The sequence below is a fragment of the Anser anser genome (assembly GCF_964211835.1).
Source record: "Anser anser genome assembly, chromosome: 6".
Lineage (NCBI taxonomy): Eukaryota > Metazoa > Chordata > Aves > Anseriformes > Anatidae > Anser > Anser anser.
The window spans coordinates 11,063,337-11,089,811 of record NC_139726.1 but is presented as its reverse complement, the minus strand read 5'-3'; the positions used below and the strand labels follow the sequence as shown (position 1 = coordinate 11,089,811).

The 26,475-nt window shown below is 42.1% G+C and overlaps 1 long non-coding RNA gene across 1 annotated transcript; it reads left to right on the top strand.

Annotated features, from left to right (window-relative positions):
• The first annotated feature begins 255 nt into the window (after positions 1 to 255).
• LOC310901295 lies at positions 256 to 26,475 on the top strand. Its single transcript, XR_014585703.1, has 5 exons — positions 256 to 1,994; positions 13,485 to 13,538; positions 14,869 to 14,999; positions 15,787 to 15,865; positions 20,635 to 26,475. It is a non-coding gene; the product is annotated as an uncharacterized lncRNA (long non-coding RNA).

The window sequence follows — 26,475 nt, the reverse complement described above, 5'->3', positions numbered from 1 at the left end:
CTTACATGAGACCAAGGCTTCTGAATGGACCATGAATCTAAAACATAGAAAAAAAGCCTCTCCCATACCTTTTAGCTGCATTGTATTTTGGGAAAAACTCAGGTATTAACTCATTCCTTTACATGATCTCTCTGGTGGTTTTTTTGAAACGTTGGTGCTTTTGCAAAAACAATGTCCTTTTTTCTACTTGGGAAAGGCCTGGGCATCAATGGCTGATGCAGTCCAAGAAGTGCAAGCAGAATGACTAAAATCCTGTACATAGCTCTGAACACATAAACTAGACTCTAAGTCACTGAGCTGGCTTGCCAAAAGGACACAAATGAAAACCAACTTCAGTTCCTGCTGGCAGCAAGCTTGGAGGAAAGATGATCTGTTTAAGTCTAGTCTCTTTCCTTGGGCAGTCCCTTGTTCAAAATAAAAAAATTAAAATAATGTCACAGTGCCAATATGTTTACTGAAGAACCCTGCATGGCGCAAGCACTGTGCAGTCCAGGTGACTATGTGCCAGAGTCTGCACTCAGAGCCGTGGCAGGCTATTCCAAAACCTTGCTCTCCCTGCACACTCCTCTTCTAGAGTCTCTGTACTTCCACAGTCTCTTGTGCTCCAGTAGGAATGGCCCTAATGACCTGAAAACCTCCAGTTTAGATTTCAACCAAACATATTTCTCCCAAGAAAGCAAAGGAAGGAGCCATTCAAAACCAGTTTTTCCTTTTTAGTCCACTTTTAGAAAGCAATCTGTCTCTCATGTGCAACCTTGATCATCTTGAAGGAAGGTTAGGGTTGAGGCTGGGTGTCATTTCAGGTCCATTTCTAAAATCTCATGGTCACTGGGGAGCCCAGTATACATTTATTTATTTTTTTGCACTGGGAAAATGCAATGTGTTTTTTTCCCAATAGCTTGAGGATTTTTCTGGGAATGAGAGGGTGTTGGGTTGAAATGTCACAGATTTCATGGTAAGTTACCCAGGTTTTCTTTGTTAGGGATATCTGATGTATTTGCGTGTCTACAGAATATTTGCCACCCTCTTCTATGAGGCATTGAAGCCAGGCTTCCAAATGCTGAGTAAATCTTTATTCCTTTTTTATGCCCAGCTTAATTTATTCCATCAGCACTGGCTACATAAAGACATAAATCTTCTTATGGAACAGTACAAAACAACCAGCATCAATTTATAATTTCTAATGATTGAGCTGCAACTGGCAGATGGCCAGGAATTAGTGCACTTCAGCTTTTCCTCAGGCTTCATATAATAAAGTGAAATAATTGGGGTAATCAATTTTGAAAAACAAAAAGCTGCACCTGTTTTGCTCACCCACCAGTTGGACTACGACATCCTGGTCACTAAGAGGCCACGATTTAGTTGAAAACAAAGAGAGGTCTTGAAGTTCATGGGGAAAGGAAACATCTTGAATGTTCAGCCAGGTCTCCAGAGCTGCCCTCAGTCATTTGTCACTGGAGATCTGCAGAAAGACAAGGTCTTTCATGAGGTTTCCAGCTCCACCAACTGGGTACTGAGACAGAAAAAAAATAAATAAAAAATTAAAAAATGAGAAAAGTCAGGTGTCATTCTTTCTAGCTTTGATCTTCGAACTCCGTGTAAGTGCTAAGAACTTCAGCTACTCCAAACATTTGCTTCAGTGGAGGGTGGGATTTGATGAATTCAGGATGTTTGAGGGAAGAGACATTTCTAAAATAAACATCTTCCTAACAAAAGTTCTCTTGAAGTAGTCTGGATTACCTTCTACCCTCTCCTCTTTCATGCCTCCCTATGAGAAACTACACCAGAGGGAACAAGCCTATATTGGGAGTGGCTTCCTCATGGTATTCAGACGGTGGCTGTGGGGAAGCAGTAGCTTGAAATAGACGAGTCTCTGGTTAACATGCTGAGGAACTAATCCAGAATGGATGTGAGAACACATTCAGAGCCTCCTCTCCTATACTGGCTGGCAGACTCAACAGGCTACAGTAGACTTAGGTCTTTAATTCCTCTAGGTAAGTACATGCTGTTGGGGGTGGGAAGGGTGCGCATGAGTCTCCTGCATCAGTTAGAGAGCCCACTACCTTTGAATGTACATTGCATATCCGCTGTGTGAATTGGAGGTGCAACTGGCAGAGGTAGCATGCTGTTACTGTACAAGAACAGATGGTTAAAGAGAGATGTGATACATTTACATCTCTTTGCTTGCCAGCAAAAATATACGGATATTCAAAATCCTGGCTCTTCTTCCTGGTTCTGGGAGGAAACATGGCCTAAGCCAGTACACTCAACATGATCAATCACTTAGATTTAGTATGTAATCTTTCTAAAAGGCAGATTGTCATAAAAGGGATCTTAGCTCTGTATACATTTCTTATAAAACCTTTCCATAAACTTATTTTTAAAATGTATAAATGGGTTCTTATCTGCCTCCTCAGGCAGTGATATAGGGCTGCCTTAAATAGAAAACTGCAAAAATGAAGAGTTGAGACTAATAACCATGACCTTCACTTAGGCTGGCAGCTCACTGCACTTTTTTTGTATCTCAGAGAACAAACACTGCTGTGACCACCTATATTGCTGTTGTTTGCAGTTATGTCTTTCTGTTTAGGGTTTCAACTTATCTGCCTGCCACATAAGAAATTTACAGTAGAGACTGAAACATTTCAGACACAATGTTCAGAGATTTTAATGCCTGGGTGACATTCAATTTTTATAAACTTTAAGGACCATAAGAACATTGCCATGTCCAGGGGTTTAACCCCAACATAACAGCACCTTCGTCTTCCCCAGCTCATTCCCTCTCAAGTTTCTTCCTGAAAGCATTAAGATTTCAGACTGTTTCCAGAAAAACAGTTAGGGAAAAAAATGTCTGGTTTAGAAGAGTAATTTATTTCCTTCCATTTCATTTTCAGAAATGGCCAGACATAATGTTAAAACATTAATTAAAAAAAAAAAAAGGAAAACCAAAGGAAAACCAGCCTGAGTCACAGCATAAACATGGAAAGTTTCAGTCCAAATGGTTAAAATTTGACAAAGTAATAAATCCATGAAAAGAAGACCTTACACTGGAGAGTGTTAAGAAAAGTTTAACACCCATATTGTTATTCTCAGAGTTAATTACATAATGCATTAATAAATGGGTAGAGGTTGTTATTCACAGAGGTGTGTTTGGCCAGTACTGCACTTAATGCCCCTTAGGAATTCACTGTCTTACAGCAGCTGCTGGAAGAAATGCTATCTGCTGGGCAGACACTGCTGTGTTGTTTGGAACTGTAAGAAAGGAGTAAGATCCCATGTAAGGTTATGAACCCCTTTTCACCTTGCGTTATGCATCATCAATCTTTAAACATGATGTTCCTGTTCATAGTCAAGCAAATACCATACTGCTTTAAAAATTTCTTAAAAAAGTAATCATCAAACCAGTTATAAAGGTAGTGAACAGAGAAGCCAATTCATTGTAATAAGCTCAAATGAGAGATAATGATCTAAATACCTCCACATTTTAGGAAAATGTGCACCTGGAATCTACCCAGGGCTTTCACAATGGGCTGAACCAGCTCCTTCAGACTCTGGGAAAGTTCAGACCCACATTCCCACTCCCTGGCTCGGAACCATCTCAGCTTTGATCTTGTGTATATTTCATCAAGTTGCACACCACTGGTTCCCAATTGTGGCTCGGGTCAATTGCATCATTTAAGGAAAGTGCTACAGAAGGTGTGGGGAAAACAAACATTTTTGGTCCACACTCTCTACAAACATCCTCCCCCTCCTCCCCCCCAAATAAAATAAAATAAAATAAAATAAAATAAAATAAAATAAAATAAAATAAGAGGGTAAAGAAAAGAAAGAGAGAAAGAGGGAGGAGGCAGCATGTGATATCATGTGAACCATTTTCAACCAAGCTGTGTTGCTGCAAGGGTGAAAAAATGCTGCCTCCTTAAGAACTATTCATTCTCAGCCAGAAGTTATGGGCCAAAAGAGGGGATTTCCCAATGAAATTCTGTGGCTTGTGTTATGCAGGAAGTAAGACCCTATGAGTTTTAATGGTCACTGAAAGCTTTAAAGACATTTCAGCACACTTGCAAGATACACACATAGGAGTTTTACTGAGCAGGCCACTCCAACCTACGTTCTGGCAGCTGGATAATTTCCATTGGCCTCACATTTGCTTGAGTGAAAATAAAGATTTGTGCCTCTGATTCCCAGTTCAGACTAGAACCAGCTTGAGTCTGTGGTGTTGTTTCCAACAACACATTTTTTTGGTTCTCTCCATGAGTTCAGCCCACATACTGGTGATTTGGAAAAATGAGCCAGAACGAATGGCCCAGCTTGGGAGTGTTTTATAAGTACTGATATGACACACAGGAACAGGAGTTTGCATGCCTGGAGAAGCATTGGCACCATAAGAGATCTTTCAGCAAATTTGCCTTCTATCTGTTCAGGGCACTGTGATTATGTTTCATGGGGCTTCTGTCAAGTCCTCTAAATTGCCCAGTTAACCTGGACGTAATCCCACCAGAAAAACAAACAAACAAAAAATAATAAATCAATTAAATTTTAGAATTCAAATATTTCACATTTTGAACTCAAAAGAAGGAAAAAGAGTTCAAAGAAGTGGTTTTTAGAACCATCCACCCAGCTTGCTATGTCACTTCAAGAAATACTTTGGGTCATTGTTTTCAATAGACAACAGAGGATATGGGCCCTTCAGTGGTAAGCACTGATCACTATCTGTCTGTGCTGTGCTTCTGTTTCTGAAAATGAGGCCATGAATGCTTACTAACATCTAAGGAGCTTGTGGAACTGCACTGGGAAGGGCCACAGTGAGCAGACCTCTTCTTCCTCATTTCATTCATCCGGATCCCATCATAGAGCAATAACTGTGGGCAGTATGCTCCCTGTGTTGTTATTTCAAAGGAAGGTAGCCCTACGTTCATAGTACAACCCAACTCTAATGACTCCTTGGTAAAAAAAGCAATGGGAGTTTCTTAGTGGTAAACAACATTAATCACAATTTCCCATCGGTGCAGACTATTATGAAGCGATTAAAGACTGTTACAATGAAGGAGGGAGGGTGTCATGGGGGTGGTATTTGTTTTGACAACCATTCATTTCCCAAAATCCCTGGGAACCATGTTCATATTTAAGTACATGGAAATCTCTGAGGTCAAAGGACTGAGGCAAAATATTAATAGTTTCTCACTCCCTTGTGTTACAATCTTCTTCCTCTGTCTCCATTAGCCAGTGTCAAAAAGTGACACTGTTAAGGGTCTTTCATAGACCCTTAACTTTCCCCCAGAAGGTTGTGTCTGTCTACTGCTGGGACCCCACAGCCCATGGGAAGCTTTTGGAATTTGGGTAAGCAAATGGTTTCTTCAGAATTTGTTTGCCCAAGTGCATTTAATTCTTTTGGCTTTGGCACGATCTTGTATTACTGCTGTCATTCCTCTGTTACCTGATATAAACATTTTGAGACAGTTTCTTTGTCTAATAAAATGCCTACAGACACTGCAGGTTGTTTGGTTCATGCCTGGCAAGTCTCCAACAGCTAACCCATGTCCTGCTCCTTTTCCAGGAACCTTCCTCAAATAAAATTAATTGTTGCTTAGGTGTACTTTTGTCATCAAGCCAAAGCTATAGGGATCAGAGCCAATTAATGATTAGAAGTAAATAGAGCCACAATGATTATTAAGTTCATTCCACTGTTGTTTGGTACTTCCTGGTTGCCACAATATGGAGTCAGGGATTTCCCACCCTTCTTAGCCCTTCATATTCTTTTCTTTTCGCAAATACTTCTTTAGCCCTATAGTTTTTCTAATAATAATAATAATAATAATAATACTAATACTTAAAAGCACAAAATTGCATTTTACTTCTCCTCCAAATATGGAATGTATCAGTTTGGGTGTGGTGGTATTCAGCAATTTTACATGGTTTTGGCAGTAGTGGTACTTAGCGGTGCTTGCAAGCAACTTGGTATAAGGAAGACTCTGTATGAAGGCTATCCCACTGTGGTATTAGTAAGTAATTAGTGTAAGTAACTTTTCACTGTGCAGGAGATGTTGTCTTACTAGACATGCTGGGGGAAGCGGGGGGGGAGAATAGAGGCAAAAATATTATTTTCATCTCACAGAAAGGCAAACAAGACAGGAATGTGATATAAAATGTCTGAAATGGGGCTTAGAAATCACAGTTAGAGCTCATGAAATATAGGAAAAGGCATGATCCACATATGTACTCTTCCTCTGGGATCTCCAGCCAACAGCAGGAGTTGAAGATAGTCAGCATATTGCAGGATTTAGCTCAGATTCTGTCTTCCAGAAAAGTAAAGGGGATTGAATATGAAATTTGTAATACATGTTTTACCACTGCAGGAAAAGTGCAGAGGACACTGCCATGCTATGTTAATTCTAGGTCTTGCAGAGAGTGCCAGCATCTTGACTGTAGAGGAAAAAACATAATTGTGAATAGGTGTAATACACAAAATCAGGAACAATTAGCTGCAGGGGCAAGATTTAATGGCTTTTTAAAGTTTCCATCACTCAGTCATAGGGAGGTTTTTCTAACATAAACCAGTGACAAATTGCTAGTGAGAACAGAGCCAAAGGAATGGTTCTGTTTCAACATCAGGAGTTAATCGACCCAGCATAATCACACACTTTGGTTATATTTATCTAATATAATTCACTGAGAAAAATTCTTGAGTCAAAATAGCAGGTTTCCAGAGTCAGTCAGGGAGCCTGTTAAATAAATACCATGTTTTGAGGGGAAATATATCAAAAGGAAGTTTCACGTTTCTCAAGCGAAAGGTCTGAGCCCTGGCATTTTTCTCTCTGCTGTTCAATTCCACAAACATCTGAAATAAGACAGTCTGCTTGCTACTGAAAACTCCCAATGAAACCTGAAACTGAGGGAATATCCTACAAGGAAAAGACTGGATGCTCTGGTGTGAAAAGCTGTCTTCAGCTTGAGGACAGCACAAAATCTGCCCCTTGCATGGCCTTCTTCTGATTTTCTGTTCTAGGGCAAATTTCAGTTCTGAATTACTGAGTTTAGCCAGTTAGGCCAAACTAAGGGCATGAAAAAAGCTTCTAAGAATCAAATGGCTTAGTCAAGAAAGTGTGTTCTTTAGATACTTTTTCTGTTTTTATAAGTTTTTTTCCCTAAATGATCAACTCTCACCATCTCTGCTTCCAGAGTTGTTTCTGAGTGAACCTGATTAGATACTGGGAGAATTATTGCAGGGGTTGTAAGAAATTCCTTGTGATAATTCACACTCTTTTTCTGAGGCACCTGAGCTAGCATGAATATCTCATCCTGCACCAGATGAATATGTCTGCTTTGAGTCTCCCAAGTAGAGATACAAGACCCATTTTCTGCCAGGCACTTTTTCAGATACATTTATTTTCAAGAATTACTATCGAAAGATGTAAAAAGAGAAGGTTCTTTCCTTAATTTAGGTGCGCAGTATTTATTCTGAGAGCATTTTTGGTGGTTGGTTGCTTCTTACTATTTAGAATTTACAAAAAATTACTCCAGTGAAGCTGGCTTGTCAAGATCACTATTTCATCAGTCCCATTGGTGTCAGTGGCTGAAAGGGCACAACCAAAGACAGAAACACTCCGTGTAGCATCTCTGTGTTTTAACTCCTTTCATAAACTCAGATTATGGCCAAATTCAGAGATGGGATTTAGGAGTCGTGGACCTTTAACCTGGCCATTTCTAAGTTTTTATGAATGATATATTTCTGTGCAGGATGACAGAGGAAGCTCTTCTGCTGGGATTTCTGAAATATTTGACTGTAATCAAGATGTTTTTGCATAGGTATTATTTGAAAGATTCCCTGAAATGTCTATCCTCCACCCTGAACCTAAGGTAGTGCCTAAAATTTCAGACCAATTTCCTCTGCTGGAAAGTATTCACGTCCAGAATAAATACGATCACTTGTCTGGAGGCTTTTCTAGGAGCAATGCAAGTGAAAGCTGAGCAGATGATTATTTCCAATGGTGTCTTAGATCTTGTACAAAACAGAATAACAGAGTGAAAGGAATTTTGGAGAGATTAGGAAAGAGGTACCACTAAAGGCTCCAAATGAAGACAAATGGAGTGGGGAAAAGCGCTATCTGGGAGACTGACAAGGATACCAGAGGGAATGGAAAACAAGAGAGACAGCCAAATCAAGTAACAGAGAGAGTGTGCTACTGATGATCCAAGGGCTTTGTTAAAAGGTTGCCAAGGTCAGAGAGACCTGGAACAAAGGGTCTAAGGGAGACCCCTCCAAATCACTGACAAGAAGGCAGAGAGGTCAATAATTCAGGGAGACACTACAGGGAGTCTTGCCTTGGACTCCACAACAAGGAATACAAATGATGTCCAGGTTATTTTAAGAGATGCAAGAAACCCTTTTGGAGGGGAGAAGAGAACTGTGAAAAAGGTTTCTCAGGGGAAAAAAAAAAAGTGGTATGAAAGGAAATGGTTTTGTTAAATGCATCCCTTGGCAAATTTGCATTTGAGAAAGATCTACTCAGAATGTTTTATCTCTTCCAAATTCTTGCACAGTTCCTGAGCAGCAACCAACCGGAGGGAATACCTTCATGCCTCTTGCCCATCAGACTTGGAAATAAATGTCTCCTTCAGTGGAAACAAAATGTTTTTTTTTCTCTCCTTCTCTGAGTTATCTCAGCAGGTTTATTGTTATGAAGGGACTGAAACATATGCCTTTTCAACTTTTACTTAATTTTGCACTTGTTGTTTGAGAGCTTGTTGCATGAGTAAAGGAGAACCAAGGAGCTTTGACCCAGGCTTGGTCCTTTGCCCTTTTACTCATGGTGGAGACCTATGTGGTGTGCAAAGGGTTACCTAGAGAGAGGTCTTTGGCTGATGCAAACTCCTCCCTCAGCAAATGCTGTAAAGGGTTAAATGCATAATAAACCCAGTGGGGAAGGAGAAGAGAAGAGAAGGCTAGCCAAGCTGTTTCTTGTGCAGCAGTGCCAAAGCAGTTATTTATAGCATCCTGGACCAGAGGCTGCCATTTTCCCTTTTCTCACTCCCTGTGAGGTGAGAGGCATTTTCACTCTCCCCTGCTCCCTCTCTCATAATTTTGGCAGCTCTGCTCCTTGAACTTGACCAAACGCAGCCAACCTCAACACAGCTGTTTGATAAACAGAAACAGGGGCAGCAGGCTGGGCTTTGAAGAGGCTTTTGCAGAGCAATAACTGAAGGTTTGAATAATGGTGCGCAGTTGGCTGAAGGCTCCTCTAGTTTGGAAGGACATCAGGCAAAGCAAGAGTTCGTCAAATAATTAACAAAAATTGAGAGGAGAAAGATGCCAAGACAAACAGGGGCCTTTGAAATGGTGCTCACTTCATGGCCTCTCTTCTAAACATTTGGTTATGCACATGCACACACACTCATGCTGAAGGAATCGCCTCATGCATGTGTGTTTAAACAAGCTTGGTACCATGGTGAGACCTCAGAGGTTCTTGACGGACTCTGTCAGAGGAGAAAACATGACACTGGTGAGAAAAATTGGCTCTTTACACAGAAATCTAAACATTTCACCCACCTTTTTGCTACCACATTTTCCCTGCCTTCCCATGCACAACCTACAGACACAAAATGGGGTAACGGTAATGAAGGGAAAAAATGAGAAGGCACCCAAAGTTAGAGGGAAGTGAAAAAAATAAATGACATGCTAATACTTACAGCCCTCTTGGAAATATGAAAGATTGTTAAGAGGATTTGCTAGCCTACCCGTGAGTATACATGTTCCCATTCTCTGATGTGGGGAGTATTCAAGAAAAGGAAACGTCTTCCAGTGTGATGGGCAGGGAAAAGTATGGCTTTATTTTTTTAAGATATTCCTTTCATGAGCTGGGCTTTTGGGATTACACCAGGATGTGGAAAATGTTTAAGAGGAAAGGCTGATGCTCTCAAGATGGGTCAACACCTATATTCTGGAGCCTTTGGGACGTTTACCTCAGAGTTTAGTTCTAATTTGATAAATTGGCTGGCCTTTTGTTTTAGATCTGACCTTGGACATCTGCTTCTAAGTGAGTTTCAGCCCCATTCATTTAGACAGCATTATTTAAAGGTGAAAAAGATCTGATGAAACCCAAAGCTCATGTTAAGCCATATTACCCCAATGAAAGCTTGTTCCTAAATAAGCACTGTTGTACATTGCCTGGTCATTTTTTCAGTATCTCAGGAAGTGGGCTTCTATTCTCCCCTTTATAGCATTTCCCACTGATCCAGGCCCCGACACCAGAAGCTTTGGCAGACTATGTTTCCCCCTATTCACCTATAATTTTTTTCATTGGAGGGTGCAGGAGGAATGAAGGAATAACAGACTATCCCAAGGCTGTACTTTTTCCTCAGCTTCTAGCACACGCAGGACTTCACAGTTCCACAAGCAGCTAGAACAATTGCCTTCTGTGAACTCAACTGGGGATTAATTTTGCACAAGGTGTTTCTGAAGGCTTGCAAATAGTTCCTGAATTTCAGTGTCAGTGAGTGCCTCTGGCAATAGGTTAACAAGAGTGTTAAAGAGAGAAGGCTTGTCTTTCCTCACCAGGCTGACAGAGTACAGTCGTTAGCAGGGCCTGCTCTCCACCTACACAGCCCTGCTCTGGAGTTCTGTCTCCATCACCCGATCAGCCCGTTTCTTTGAAGGCATTTATTTCTGTACTCACACTGGGACGTGCCAAGTGGGTAGAACTCTGTCCATGGTGCAGACATTTTAGTTAGGACCCCTCTGGGTTATACTAAATGCTTTGCCTGCTGAGGAAGCACAGGCACATGTTAATGCACAGCAGAACCTGGGATCAGGCTCTGCACAGATGAGAGCCTGGCAGCTAGGCTTCCATTTGGTCCAACCAGTGATGTTTAAAAATGTGATCAGATCTTGCAAATGTTTGGGACCCAATGGGATTCTGGGAGACTTGCCTCTGTACTGTTTGCTCTGGCAAGGGAAACGCAGCACCTGCCATCTGCACTGGTGGCATGGTGCCAAGAAAGGTTTTTTGGGGTGTCACCTAAGGGAAAGATGAAGTTTTACCCCTTTCTCAGGCCTCAGCATTGGGTGTGGACACAGGCTGTGCTGACAGAAGGCAGCTTTTACTGGCATAACAGGTAGTGCAGACGAGGCCTGACACTGGCAGAAAAGATCTGAATTTGTGCCAGAAACTGGTGGTTTTTTGGACATTCACCTCAAAGGAAGGGGACCAGAGACCAGTGATTTGCCAAGAAGCCCTCAGATGCTAACCACTTTCAACACCTCTAGGCATGAGCTGGATTTAGTCTGGCAATTTCTGAAGTAAAGCACTCCAAAACCCATTACCTCCTCTCTTCACAATCTCATCAATAAATAGTAACTGGAGGTGCAGCCCAGCATGAGGGACCAAGCCTGTGACATGCAAGAAGGGGCTGTTGTTTCATGACAAGTCTGATAGTGCCATGTTCTTGGACTGACTCCATTAACTTGATGAGGGACTAGCAAAAAGGATGTCTAAGTGCTTTCCCTCTCTCCCAGATTTATCCTGGGGGCAAATTTTTTCATCCACAAGAACCTTGTCTATGAAAACATGTGAAACAAATGTGTCATTTCTCTCTTCTCTCTCTCCCCAGTCTCCTCACTGTAGTCTGGCAAATGTCTTTTTATGAATTTGAAAAAAAACATTGGTGCACTTATTTCGGCATGCTTATATAAGCAGTATTCCTTTCTAGGGCAGTTGCCATACAGGGTAGATTTTTCAATGTGATTTCTTCTTGCCCTTGTCAAGGGGAAAATTAGACTCCAGGCACCTACAGAGGTGATGATGTGCTTTCTTTACAGTGGATAAATAAAAATCTTTCACAAAATTTCCATTCAGTGGTTACAAGACTGAAATGAAAGCCTAGTGTTGAACCAGAGGGGGCTCCAGTGTGGCTTAGAGTAAATAAATGAGCCAGTTGGGAAAATTGATTGAAGAGAGTGAATTCACAAGCAAAACAATTGCTTGGAGCTCTTATCACTTACTTACATGTGAAACGTGCTGGCCTTTGAGCCCTCTCAGCAGGGAAACAAAGGTAGACACCTAAAGCATACTTCTCTAGGGAGGTACATTGGAGCACCTATAGAGGACTGCCAGCCCTGGAGGATAAGTGTAAAAAACCCCACCTGTCTGTAAGTCATGAGGTGGATATGTGATATTCAGCACTGCCAGGAGACAAGTACAAGTGTGGTTCTCTGTTTATGTATGTTAACAAACAGCAAACGGAGTCATAAAACCATGAAAACATAAAGAGGTTCAGTCCTTGCCCATGTGTGATCTAGTAGCTGAGAGGTAGAGAGAAGACCTCTAAGTCTTTAACTGCCTTTCCCCCAAAACTGTTGCAGCTTCTGCAAAGTCACCATTATTGACAGAGCCTAAATCACACCTGCATTTGTGTCCCCAGTGGCTAATGGCTAAATGTCACCTAATGGCTGAGACAGTTGTTTTGAAGGAAGTGGTGCTAACACGAATTCACCTGCTTCTGGGCAGCTCAGGAGCCTGCTGAGGACCATGGCAGGGACACCCTACCTCTTTCTGTCTCAATTCTATGACAAATTTCTTTGAAGAAGACGTGACACAAAATGTTGTTATGTGCAAAGGAAACATTCTAGGGGTATATTCCACTATTCCAGGTTTAGCCCTTCCTAAACCCAGGCATGGGCATTTCAGTCTTGACCTGCAGCCAAGAGTGTGGTGAAGCTATAAGCTATAGACTGCTTAATTCTCTTCTCAAACTGTCTTCCCCCTGCGGTGTAGCCCTAACCTGCTTACAGGCTGTTGTCTCAGAGCATCTGCGGGAGAATCCTGGGCACTGATGGGCTGAAGAATTTTCGAAACACAAAGTGTGTGTATGGCAGGGGAGCAGCAGAGCAAGCCTGGCCAGACTGGTGCTTCCTTCAGGTCAGCGTGGGGACTGTGGCTGCAACGCGTTGGAGGCCCACCAGCCAGGCTGTCAGTGACCGGTTGGAAGGAACAGAAGGATCTGAAGGGTTTGTTCATGGGGTTTGTTGCACTGTGGAGCTGCTGGCTGCAGAAACAGCTGGCCTTAAGGCAGGGTCATCCAACTGGCTGTTCAGCACGGCCAGCTCTTGGAGCAGAGGTTTCCTCGGAGAGCAACCCTGGCTAGCGAAGTCTATCTGATACTGCTTGCTCTGGATAATCACTGAACCCAGATTTCAGGTTGGATGATGTGTTTCCCATTAAATTTGTTCTGTCTTGTGCTTTGTTACATGAATGGCACTGCAAACGGTACCTCTTTTTCTTAAATGCCTTTCCAGATTTGCACCCTCCCACCCCTGCAGGCAGGCTGCCTACTCATATTTAAAGGCACAGCACTCAGAAACCTGAATTAGAGCTGTGCAGCCCCCGCACTCATGTCTGCAGGACAAATATGTGCATCAGTAAAGTACAGAAGGCAATGAATAACTTTTTTCCTTCCTTTTTTTTATTGTATTTTTTTTTTCCTTTCAGGTGCTATGTGATGAAATGAAGATATCTAAGAACCACAGGAAGCATTTATTTTAAGTACGGGCTAATGCCATGAATGTTATTTGCATGACAGCCCAGTGAACCGCAATATGAATAAAGAAAGGAAAAACTAGTGTTTTCCTGACCAGTAAATCTCTCTGTTGCTTTCTCAGGCTTCCTATCAAAGCCAATTTGCATTTCTTTGCAGACCGTTAGTTATGTCAGTAAGTTACAGACAACATCAGTGAGGGTTCAGAATTGCATGAGGGTTTGTGAATAGATGCTGACATATTTCTTGGGGGGCAGGAGCTGGGGGGTGCTGGAGCTGGGAGAGGAGGTGTTGGTCTGGCTGATATCTTTCCCTTGATATATAGCTGGTAATTTAAGCCCATCAAAGTGAACTCAGTTTTGATATCCTGGAAACAATGCTCTCTTTGTTCAGCTGCAAAAGAAAGACAAGCAAGCAGAAGCAAAATATTCTAGCACAAATATCCTGCTGGTTATCAGGCTGATAGAGAGAATCAGGCAGAGGATAACCTCTGTCTGAAATGGTCAGTGTCCTGGCAAATATCAACAGAAGTAACTCAAGTTCATCAGCCTGCACTTAGAAACGGATACAGAAAGCCCTACCCAGACACAGAGTGTAGTCTTGCATTAAACTATTAACCACCTGAGTACCTCAAGTGAAGTGTGATTAAGTGTCCTGCTGACCAGCTGCTCTGTCCAGCTGAGAGTAAGCTGCTTTTCAGTAGTGGGTACAATCTCTTCTGCATAATGTCAGGTAGGCATCCTGCCAGGAAGCTGAAGATAACCATCCCTCCTTTTGCTGAGCGAGTCACAGACCCTCTCTCAGCATTTATGGCTGGGAGGCTTGCTGGGTCTTGCTTCTTATCTGAAAACTACCGTCAGCCACTGCTGGTCTAAGGATGTCATAAGCTCCTATTCTCACTGTCTAGGTTTTCCATGAAGGGTTGTCTGGTTGTTTGCTCACACCTTGCCCCAGCTTCACTCAGCCTATACTAGCAGAGGGAATTTGACAAGATCCCAAATGGCTGGTGTCTCTGTAAGGATCACAGAGAAAGTGAGCCAAGAGTGGCCACCAACTCTACTAGCTCATTCACAGCAGGTGATTTGGAAGGCCAAATGGTACTTTTCATGTTGAAATGTCAAAAAACAGATGATGAGTTGACTCTGTACAGGATAGGCATGCAGGGAAGTAAAAAGGCACCCCTCAAAATGATGTAGGTTTTTTCACATGAGCAAGAATCCCTACAAAGAAAAGGCCACCCACAGAGAAACAGAAGGCATCATTTCCATTAACCAGAGTGCTAGTTTAGTCTCTAATATTCAAATTGGTTGACAATTTCTTCTGCATCCTAAATTACAGAGAGGATGTAACTTCTGGAGGAACTGGATTTTGACATCCCCACCCCACTGCTCACCCCTTTCCTCCAGGCAAGGAAGACAGCAGCAAGCACCACACAGGTCATGCGTGAAGGGTCATCCGATACGAGAAAGGTCCGTAGCTGTGTGAACATGGTTTCTCTGGTATGAAAGACGAGGCCCATTAAGATTCAAGCCAGTGTCAACATGACTCATTGGCTAATACATCCTTCACTGCAGGGCTCAGGAGGTCACTGTAGGTTCAAGTCTCACACTGGGACTTGGACTAGTGCTTCCTGCTGTGGGGAGGGGAAGGGAGGTGCTGCAATTCTGGAGGTGCTTCCCATTGGAGGAGAGAGAGATTTTAATCAGATAGCCCTGCTGGCAACTATTCCAAAGGGGAATTAATTAGACCAGGACAAGTTCATCCCTGGTGGAGGCTCCCTTAGCTTCAGTGGAGCGGTGTTGGAAATGATTGTGTTGGTATTTTGGAGAAGGGCTGTGTACTATTTCTTTCTTTTTGTTGTTGTTGGTTTGGGGTTCTTTTTTTTTATTTTTTTTTTTTTTGAGTGACCTGGTCTTCTGGCTTGTGTCCCCCCTGGCAGACAAACAGGCTCAAGCAGCCAGAGTGTTTGTATGAGCCCTTACCGAATTGCTGCACAAGCTTCTGGCCTGGATAAATTACCACTTCATTGCTTTGTAGACCCCTTTCCTTCACCTTTCTGCTAGGACCTGGGGACCTAGGGTCGTGGGGAAAGGGGTATACTGTCCATCTGTCTCTTTCTCCATTTCCCAGACATGCAAACCCCTAACATGGATGAAGTGATGGGACAGCCACATATGTCTCCTGTTCCCTGCACAGCCAGCTCTTTCATGCTTTTCCATCAGCAGCTCTGTTTTTAACACTGCTCTGTCTTTGCAGAGAAATGCATGAAGTTGCAGCATCTTGGGGAACTGTGCACCAATGGCCATGGGCTCAGCAGGGGATAATGTCTGAGCAGGTATATCCTTCTTTCCTGTAATTTCAAACATCTTGCTGGAGCTTGGTTAAATGTTTTTTTGCAGAGTGATGACAGCTGAGGAACACACAGAAAAGACAGAGTTCTTCCGCAGCCAGCTTCTAAAGGCTTAAGTCCCTTTTTCTTGCTGAAACATAAAGGAGTATTCATCCCTTATGATCAGCGCAATTGGCAGTGAAATACAGCCACCTCTGTGGTGAAAACAGAGCACTGTGGACCAGAGAGGGAGGAGAGTCCTCATTGTGAAGAAAAACTAGTAGCAAATTTAAGGGAAGGTGAATGTCAGTGTTGTCTGAGCACAGCTGGGCTCCTTCTTCTCTCAGAAAGAGGCCTCTGTGGAGGTCTTTAATTCCAAAAAGTGTGCAGCACCTGGTCTGAGAGCATCATCTAAAATGTAAGAAAAGTGGAAGCTGTCAGAATCTCTCTTTGTGGAAATATTCTGCAGTATGAAACAGGCTTTCTTACAGACACAACATCTTGGTGTAGAGTAACCAGTAAAAAGTATCCAGCCCATAGCTCCTTTTGCTTCTCTCTTGTGAGTGGCCCCTTTTATCTATCCCCTCTAAATGATCTGAGCAAGCTGCTTCCATGATCACTTTGAATTTTCTTCTCTCCCATTTTTCAAGCAAAAACCATCCACCCTGGCTGTCAGTTACCCACTAGTAACCTTGAATCTGTCTGCTGATCAAGTTTGACAGAGGGTGAAAAGCAGTATTGCATTCCTACTGGTATTGTGAAAATAGGCAACTAGGGCAGAGGGAAGAGAAACCCTCTGAAGGGGAAAGTTACAGCAGGGAAAACACTATTTTTAAACACCAGAAAATCCAGCCAAATAACATTATGCCCCAGAGTCCACACTCAGTCTGTTCTGCTCTTCACAGGACTGATTGTTTCTGAATCAGTTGCACGGCAGATTTGACTGGTTGCTGCCTGTCTCATTCCTCATCTTCCTTCTTAAAATCACTTTCGTAGGACCAGGGAGAACAGAAGTAGTTCAAGAGAGCAATCCAAGGGACTACCACTTTGGGAGAGACCTTGTGTTAACCCGGCTGGCAGCTCATTTAAGGAGACAATGAAGTGGGTCAAATCATCAACTCTGAGGTCATTTGAACGGGAAGGAGTAAAGATGGGTCAAGTCATTTGTTTGCATTAAATTTGTCAGCACATACAGGTGATGCTGACTGGATAGTTTTAAAATCTCCCTTTTAAATCATCAGAACTGAAGGTACATAAGCAGCCTGATGATGTTAGTGTAAAAAGACTCATTCTAAGGCTTTGGCAGACCCTGCTGTCCTGTCTGATTTGCCACAGTATGGATAAAGGAGGATCTTCAGCAAGGCTTGTTCTGAAAGAGTTAATGTATTTTACAAGGAAAGCTGCCATCCCTCAAGGTCATTTTATCTCTTAGTTACATGAATTCTAGGAAAGCAAAGATTCCTTCCAAGTAAGTTGCTGGTTTATCCAAGTGATGCTGTTACAGAAATTGTTGTATAAGATCCAGGTTTTTCCAGGGTATAGCGAGCATGTGTGGTGTTTAGATTTAGGCTGTGTGCTGCCAAGCTACTGACTCCCTTTTTTCTTCCCTTTTTCCTCCTCCCACCTCTCTGCACCAAATCACACGCTTAAGAATAATTAATAAGAATAATAAATAAACAGATCAAAGTGGAAACATTCCCAAAACCTGTTATCACACACGCAGTTTCAGCCCAGACCATGCTAGTTTCACATCAAGCCTTGGAATTGTCAATTCTCATTACTTGCCAGTGTTGAGTGCGGGAGGAGAGAATTTCGGTCTCTGTTTTCCAGAATCAAACCCTCTGTTTAATGCGGTGGGGAAAGTTGAGATGAAATATAGGTCTCAGGGGACTCTCCCTGTGTGAAAGCTTATTACAGCTGTAACAAAACCTTCTAATCGGAACGGATTCTGTTACATGCATGATATTCTGGTCTTGGGTGCAGGGGGTTGGGAGGTGGACAGGGAAGATGAAGAAAAGAAGACAAAAAGCTTTAAAAGCAAATAAATGAGAAGTGCATTCTTTCCCTTCCTCCTCCTCACTGCTTGCATTCGCTGTTTACACAGAACATTTTCTCTTCTGCATTTCGCCAGGGGTCTTGTGAGATCTGTAGGAGTTTTGCTGGGTCAGGCTATTGAATGGTACTGTACAGCAAAGCAAAATTTGCAAACTTGGATTCACCTACAGGAGTGGAAAATAGTCTAGTGGTATTTAAAATATAGAATCCATATTATCATAGCAAGAGAACCTAATGAGTTATCAAAAAACAATATTAATTTACAGCTGAAGACAGGGAACTACTTAAAGTGTGTCATGATATCCAATACAATAATAAAGTTGCAGACAGAATAAACCCAAAGGTACAGTCCCTGCCCAAAACAAAGTATCTCTGAGTCTATCTTGGCAATATATAATGCTTTCTCAGTTGTTTCACTAAAGTAACTGAGACAACAATTAGTGGTAATCTCTAATGTAGACATGTACTAGTTATTTTCCCATGGTTTGCTTCAATAAATCCATAAAAGAGATGCAGAGAAAGTGTGAGAGGAGAAAGAGGAAGGTATAGAAAGATGAAGTACCTTGCTCAAGATCTGGGATTAAGCCACTGTTCAGTGCTATGTCCACTGGCTTGCACTACCTCAGAGCATCAGTTTCTCATTGCTTGTAATGATCTAACAGGATGATGCCCACCTGACAGATTACTTCGGGTATCTTGACATGCTGTAAGTTCTCTGAAGCAGGATATAGTCCACAGATCAGAGATAGCTTGTCCTCAGCTAGAAGAGTGTGGAAAGGGACTGCATCACGTAGGGACTCCTGTTAGGACTTGGAGAAAAGAGGTGTTAGACAGACCCTTCACTTCTGTACACCTCCCTGTCTACAATTTGCTGGATGAGGCTGAGCGTACTTTTGCTTGCTAGTGGTGAAGTAACTACTCAGTGGTCACAATACAAGGTGCTGGTCAATTTGAACACCGTGGGAGCACTGGGTGATTGGAGCTGGATTAAGGATGTGCTTTTCAAATTCCGTTTGTACCATGCTAGAGGCTTGGTGAGCCATTTCAGCTGGTGACAGAGATTCTGAGACAAAGATGTCTTAGCACATGAGTCAGGGTTTTCTCTCCACAAGCCAGTTGGTGTGTTTCCTCTGGAAAGGCTTGTCTTCATGGGACAAAGGCTGGCATAGACTTTGTCACTGTCAGATGCCCTTTCAGAAGGGGCTTGCGTTCAAGTCTTGTGCTGAAGCCTTAGCAAATAAGAAACAAGATATCAGGCTTAATACCCCTAACAGTTTTCCTTCTTCTCTTATTTGGCTTAATGTGATATTTATCTGAATATTAAGGATTTTTCTGCAAAACTTTTCTGGGGCATTTCCACCTCCCTGATCTTTCTTTGTTTAGACATTTTATTGGAAAAAACCATACCACAACATAGTGAAGTTTATCCCAGCAATGAAATGATGTTTCCTGACTCTTAAGATTTGTATTCCCGTCTGACCCTACTTGTTTGTCTATGGTTAGCTCTTCTGGACATGGATCTTCTCTTGGTTCTCATAGGTCTATTGGTTTGCATGAATCTGGGGAAAGTTTAGGAAGGTCCCTCTCCAAAGGGTTCACGTGACATTGCCAAAATAACAGCAAAAAGTACTCTGGTTTCAAAAGCAATCTTGCAGTGATGGTGATCCATGGGGGAGATCAGAAAACATCTGATCCTCCTTGCTATTCATGTCAAGCGCTGTTTACATGCTGTGGCTTGAAGGAAGGGATCTCATCTTCAGTTCTCCCATGAACAAAGCTTCATTTTAAAGTTGCTCTCTGCTGTGAAATGAAGCTCAGATAATGAACCTTTCCAGCCCAGCCAGAGCACTTTCCAAGGTATATTTTTAGCTCTACAGTGCCAGAGATTAACTGTACATTTGTCTTAATGGTATCACCCTTTAGTGTTAATGGAAGCTATGTGTGTAAATCCCTGACCATCCAAATGAGAATACACTTTGAATGATCACAATAAATCAAAGTAAATGGAAGACCCCTGCAGGCCAAATTCATCCCTAGAGCAGCTCCTGAGGCTTTTAGGAACCTCATGCCAATCAGGCACAGTAGCACAGCAAGGACAAACACAGTAAGTCATGTCACTTGCTGTATGATTTTAAGGTAGTCATGATGATGATGCTTCTAGCTAAAGTACAGTAATTTACCCTTTAAAAATGACTTGCAAAGAAAAAAGTCATTGATTTTGTTCATACATGGAGAAACAGACTTAGTTGTTTCTTTTTGAAGAAGTTTTGTTTATTGGCATGTTCATACTTCCCAAACACATGATCTTTCTGGTCTATTTTCCTCTCAAGAAAGCAAGATTATGGCAAGATTATGAAAATGAAGGTATCAAGAAAGTGACGCCTACTGAAGAAGGGAAAATATGTTTACTTTCAGCTGCTTTGATATCTTTGGACTGATTAAATTTGGTGAAAATGTGTCCATTTTAAACAAAAAACTTATTAAATTCTCAGCAATAACTCCAAAACTCCTTTCCAAGAAATACAGGGAAGAGAGACATAAAAGAATAAAGAAACATAGTGTTCCTGAGTCTGTAACGTGAAACAAATACCATACAATACAATATATTATATTTGTGCTTCATTTTGCCACTATAGAATTAAAGACAGACAAAACGTTGTCCTTTCATTGTCCTTTTTTAATTTGCAGGCCTTTTTTTTTTTTTTTTTTTTTCTTTTAAGGTACAGTGCAACTTCAAGGACACTGGTGGAAACAGGAAAAAGTGTAAGACAAGAAAGGAGTTTCTTCGTCCAAAAGATTCTGCAGCTATCCATCTGTAGAAATGACATAGAATTATATTTCAGACATCATCAGCAACTCTTCATTTCTTGAAAAATACATGAATTCCTATTGCCCACAGTTCCCAAGTAGAACTACTTGAACAGAAAAATGAGAACTGGGAAGTTAAATTGGCTTCTTGGTTTTCATTGTGAAATACAGCAAAATGCAGAAGGGAAGGCAGAGATCACTGTTAGCAGAAAAGTGAAAATATCAGTACTTAAGTTGTTTTATGCAGACACATAAAATTGTCCCCTTTTGAACAAATGACTCAGAAGTCCTCCTTCAATCTGTCTGGTGTAGTGACCTCTCTCCCTTCCTATGTCACTTTGGTCTTGTTGGCTTTGAGTATTGCTGTTCATCTTCTGGGAGATGGTCAATGCTTACCATCATTCTCCCTGTGTTGAGGAGGACACATCCAGCCTGGTGGCAGCATCCTTAAATAATTATTCATTACAGTTTTGCAAGGAAGAAAGAGAAAAATCTGGCTCTGAAAATCTCCCTCCAAGTTCTTTTGGATCTTGTAGATCAGATATAATGCAGGTGATTAGATATTGATTGGAGCTGATAAAGGTGGAAATCCCCCAGAAACAATCACTTTTCTTGTATGCATGCTTCCTTTCAAAGCTTTTGTTTTTGGTAGATGGGAAGGGAACCTGGTAATCAATCTGATAGTTTCAGATCCAGCATTCTGTTGAGCTGTCCTTCAATGTAATTCTAAAATTAATTCTTATGTTACTGACTGCTCTTCAGAAAGACTGACCATTTTCCATTCCTGGAGCTTCTCCATTCTTGTTTCTTGAAGAACTTCTCTGAGCTTTGTGCTGTGAAATCCCTCCTGTTTCACGTAGAGGGCTTTTATGCAGTTCCTTATTCACCTAGGCAAACCTGGGCCGCCAAGCAGTTCATGACTATCTGAATTTAGAAGAAATGAAAAGTTTCTATCAAAAGTGAGAGGAAACCCTTTCACACTTTTGAACAATACTCCCTGTGTGACATCACCACAGAACTGGAAAAAGCCACTGAGTTAAGATCTACATCTAAACCATGCCCACAGTGCAAATTGTTCAAATCTGACCTACAACTCAGAGATAAATAGAAATCACTCCCTCCAATACCTGTTTCTGGAACTCAAAGTATTTTGTTAGTCTGTAGTTGTTTCTGTCCTCTTTCTCCACTCTCCGAGTGCAACCAAGACTGAAAGCCCAAGAGCCAACAGCCCAAAAGGGCAGTTTTTGACCCAAGTGACAATCAGGAAGAGCCAAATTTGTCACAAGTCTAATTAAATTTCCAACCTGTTCTACAGTGGTGAGAGGATCTCAGAAGTCAGCTGGGACTTTGACAGGGACCTGCATTTAAACAGAAAGAGGCTGTGCCAGAAATGAAGCTAGACGACTGCTGTTAGTGTCCCTCTGTTGACTTCATTGGCATTGAACTTTAAAAAACGGACCAACACAAAACTCTTTTCTCAATAACCCAAGACCTCAGTGACAATGCCAGGAGAGTGAACAAACGGGTCTTTTTTGTGCCCTCCTCTGAAGAGGGCATACAGCTAAAGAGCAGCTCTTCCATCCTGCCCTCCCCCTTCGAGCTGGCAGCCCCACCTGTTATGAGCCAGGAGTAATCAGAGAGACGAACAGCACAAGCGGTATTTTTACAGGATGAACCCACTGGGTCAGCTGGAGGCCTGCTGTAACCCAATATTGAGTTGTGACTGCAGACAGGCACTGTGCAAGGCTTGGGGGAGGAGGGTGGTGAAGGATGGGTGGAGGGAAAGCGGGGCAGTCCCAAGGGATGCAGAACTTAGCTTAGGAGACTTCTGGTTCTCTTTGGTGCCCCTGAAAAAATAATAGTGGTGATTGTTGATGAAATGCATGAGCCAGGGCTTGTTTGAGGGGGGAGGATAAGGGAAAACAGTGGGGCAGGGACAGGGGCAATGGTAACACCACTCAAATGAACAAAGAGTGCATGTGTACACAGACACTCTGTGCCCAGCCCATGCAGGAAGGGGATAAAGCAGAGACACGTTTCCTTAATTCACCTGCCTTTTTTTTTTTTTTTTTTTCCCCTCTCTCCTTTTGTATGTAGCAAACAGAGACCCATATCAATTCAGACTTCTCCCTCCCCACCCCTCCTGGTACTGTCTGCACCGGATCAGCCCAAGACTTCCAGGGAAGCCTATTGTCTGAACATGATAGAGTTTACCCCTGCCTGCCTCTCAAGCAGTCACTGACGTGCTGCTGAAGGGGCTGCCTGGGGAAGAAACACCTGCAAGGAGCCACAGCTGCAGTGGGAGCTGCTCTCCTAATGCTCTGTTTAGGATTACAGCACTCCAGAGCATCACATTACCCCAGTGGCTGCACTGAAACCTGGTATTAATTCACATTAGCAAGGATCAGATTTAGCATATTGGGAGGGGGAGCACTGTTGTTATTTTTTCTAAAACTGCTGGAGCAAACTCCTAGGACTAGTCTTTCATTAATCCTGGCAATGGCCAGAGAAGCTTCTTTGTTCCTCCACACCACTGGCCACTTTCCTTGTCTCCTCTTTCACAAATGCTTCTAAACACAGGCACTTGTTTCATGATGGGATTACTTGCTTATTTTTATTTTTGATGCACCAAAGTTAGTAACTTTCAAAGAAAATTTCTGATTGTTGTGGAATCACTTTGGATTGCATTGCAACAGAATGGGATCTTCCAATATTAGGGAGACAGCTGCGATGTGGTAGAGGATCACCTCTTGTCCCTGCTCATAATGGATTGTCCCATGATCAGAAAAAAAAGAAAGAAGATCTAAACAGTAAGAGCACTGCAACTCTGAGACAGATTTTCTTAGGGAGTCTTCATCACTGGATAATTTTAAGAATGTCTGTACAGTAAATCTGATCTTGTCTTTGGGTAGGAACATGCCACATGCCCTTTAAGGTTCCTTCCCTCCCCCCCCCCCCCCCCCTTTTTTTTTTTTTTTTTAATGCAGCTATTGTGAGAGTGAGGTGGAATTTATTGTAAGATACTTCCCGTCCCCTTCTGTCCCCTCACAACCTGTTCATTGTGTGCTGTTAAGGCTGCTTCCATCTGAGAAGCGTAGGCATTCCCCAGGCTTATCTGTTGCACCTAGAGTGGTGTGTTTAGCTGTCCCTCTAGGGCCTTGTGACACCATCCTGGTGTTTTTCCAAGCTAAGGGCCATTCCACATACGTATAATTGACCCCTGATTTCAGCTGGTGCCTGTTGAATCCACAGCAGCAACAAACACTGTTCAGTACAGCTAGTGTTAAATATCATCCAAATGCCCATGTAGAGCCTTGGAAAGGATATGAAAAATGAAGTGAAAAAGAAAGATTTGAACTGAAACCTTCAAAGGCTGCAAATCCCAACCATGTTTGTTCATTTTATTTACAGTTCCAGAATTACTTTGAAATGTCATTCATATCTTCTATTCTACAAGATTTGGAAACATTCAAATGCTTAGCTAGAGAGGGGTGGACTAGAATGGTGTGGCCAGAGATGAGACATGAAGTCTGGCACTGTACGCAGTGCCAGGAGTGATGAATGAGTTAGTAGCACATCATCTACTGACCCTTGCATGACATTTGTTTGTGTAGGGGAGAGAATATTTCTGCCATTTGTTAGAATGTCAGCCCTGTGCATGGAAATCTTCTGCAGATCATCCAGATTTGTAAAGCCAGAAGAAGACATGTGAATATAGGATTTCACCTCCTGTAAAAACGTAGGCCATCAAACTTCAGCTTATTACTGAGCCTGAATATTTTGTTCCAGAAATGTAGCCAGGAAGTGAGAAACCAAGTGCTTTGTGTGGTTCTTTATTTCACTTAAGCTGCTGATTCCCTTTCCCTGCTGCTCTGGTGTGGTCCCACACTGTCCTGATAAGAACTGTATGTGCTGCAGGGGAAAGTCAATCTTCATAGGTCTTATTGGCATCTCAGGATCAAAGTACTGTAAGAGCGACCATCCATCTTATCTCATACATGCCACACTGCCACTCGCAGATGGCAAACATTGCAGGCAGCTTTGTCATCAGTCAGTTTGGGATCATGTTTAGGGAACTGGAGTGATGGACTGTCAGAGCCTGGCTCCCTCTGGAATCAATGGAGAAAAGTAACTGCTGCCTGTATGTTAGTGCATCTATGGCAGACAGCTCTTGGTCTTTATTCCTCTGGTAGATCTCTGGAACCATAAGCAGATCTTCCACTGAAGCTTTGCTTTCACCTCTATTGCTTTCTATTTCCCTCTGTGTTCTCACACCCAAATTTATTGATATTCACTTTAATTCTCCTTGGAAAAAAAAAAAAAAGAAACAAACAAACAAAAAAACCCTACCTTCAATATAAACATGTTTTTTTTTTTTCTGAGAAATCCCGCGATTGTACTGTAGTTTGTGCAAGCTGAAGGCAAGACTCCACCAAAGTGATTTATTCCTTCAGTGTGTTATCACTCTGTGGACAACTTGACTTCATACGGGACAGAATTAATGGGCTCCTGGTTTGAGTCCCACGCAATGCAGCTTCTCAATGGCCACTCTGTTTGCAAACTCTGGATATTTCTCAAAACCCCTGGAAGTAATTAGATGAGTCCAAGAAAATCCAAGGAGGTAGAGAACTCTGCTGGGGCTGTCCAGTTGTATTCTTCTAACCTGGGTTTGGATACATCTGAAAATGCATACCTACCCTTCTGTTTTGCAGGCCTAGCAGTTTGAATACACTGTTTGCAGGGCAAGGAAGGGCCAACAGAAGAGGTTTAGCCATTAGCAGGGAGTACCTTTCTCTCAGTCAACATCAGACACAACAGGGCTTTAAACCATCCTACTTGTCAATCTGTTTGTGAGAACAGAAAGTATTCCCAAAACAGAAAGGGAGGTTCAGCAGAGAGCACTGAGGGAGCTTTTGCGAAGAGATGCAACTGCAGCTCCAGTTGCTCCTGATCATTTAGGATCAGTTGACATTTTCTGCAAGAGAAGTAGATGATCAGTGTCTGGGTAAGATTCTTGTTAGATCAGTTACTTTGATTCTGCTTTAATTTTCTGCTTTCACTGTCAGCAGCAGGAACATGAATTTTCTCCTTCCTTTCCTGATCTTTTGTAAACATTTGCTGTGAAACAGCCACTTCTACTCCTCCCTAAATTTCATCAGGGAGCAAATATCTCCCTGATATGGCTCTTGGCTGCATTTTCTCAGAGTCAAAGGTGTTGATACATTGTCTCATACCAAGCAATACTAACAAAGAAAACAAAAATGAACTGTAAAAAGCAGCATAGGGAAAGAAAATCACAACAAAAACAAAAAACTACTACTGCAGAAATTGTGAGCGTCATCTAAAAACGAAAAACAAAGAATATAAAGAAAACAAAATCAATCTGTTCTATTTCATCGGGACATACACAATCAAGTAAGTTGCCTGACTGTCATTACGGCATAGAAAATCTGACATCTGTACAAGTGATGAAATTTCATAACCTCCCCTGTATAACCTTGCTTGATTTTGACACTTGTGACTTATGATAGGTTTAGAGGTCAACCCTGAAGCGTGAGTATTGTTTCAATCATGCTGCTCCCTCTCATGAATTACGTTTGCAAGGGCTTGGTCACAGTTATCTATGCAACAAAGAAATATTGTAGTAGAAGTTGTAGCATGGTAGGATAGTTACTGTGGTGATGTAGTTAAAATGCCTGGGAGAGAGATTTTCATTGTCAAAAACTCTACATAATAAAGTTTAATATAGTCCA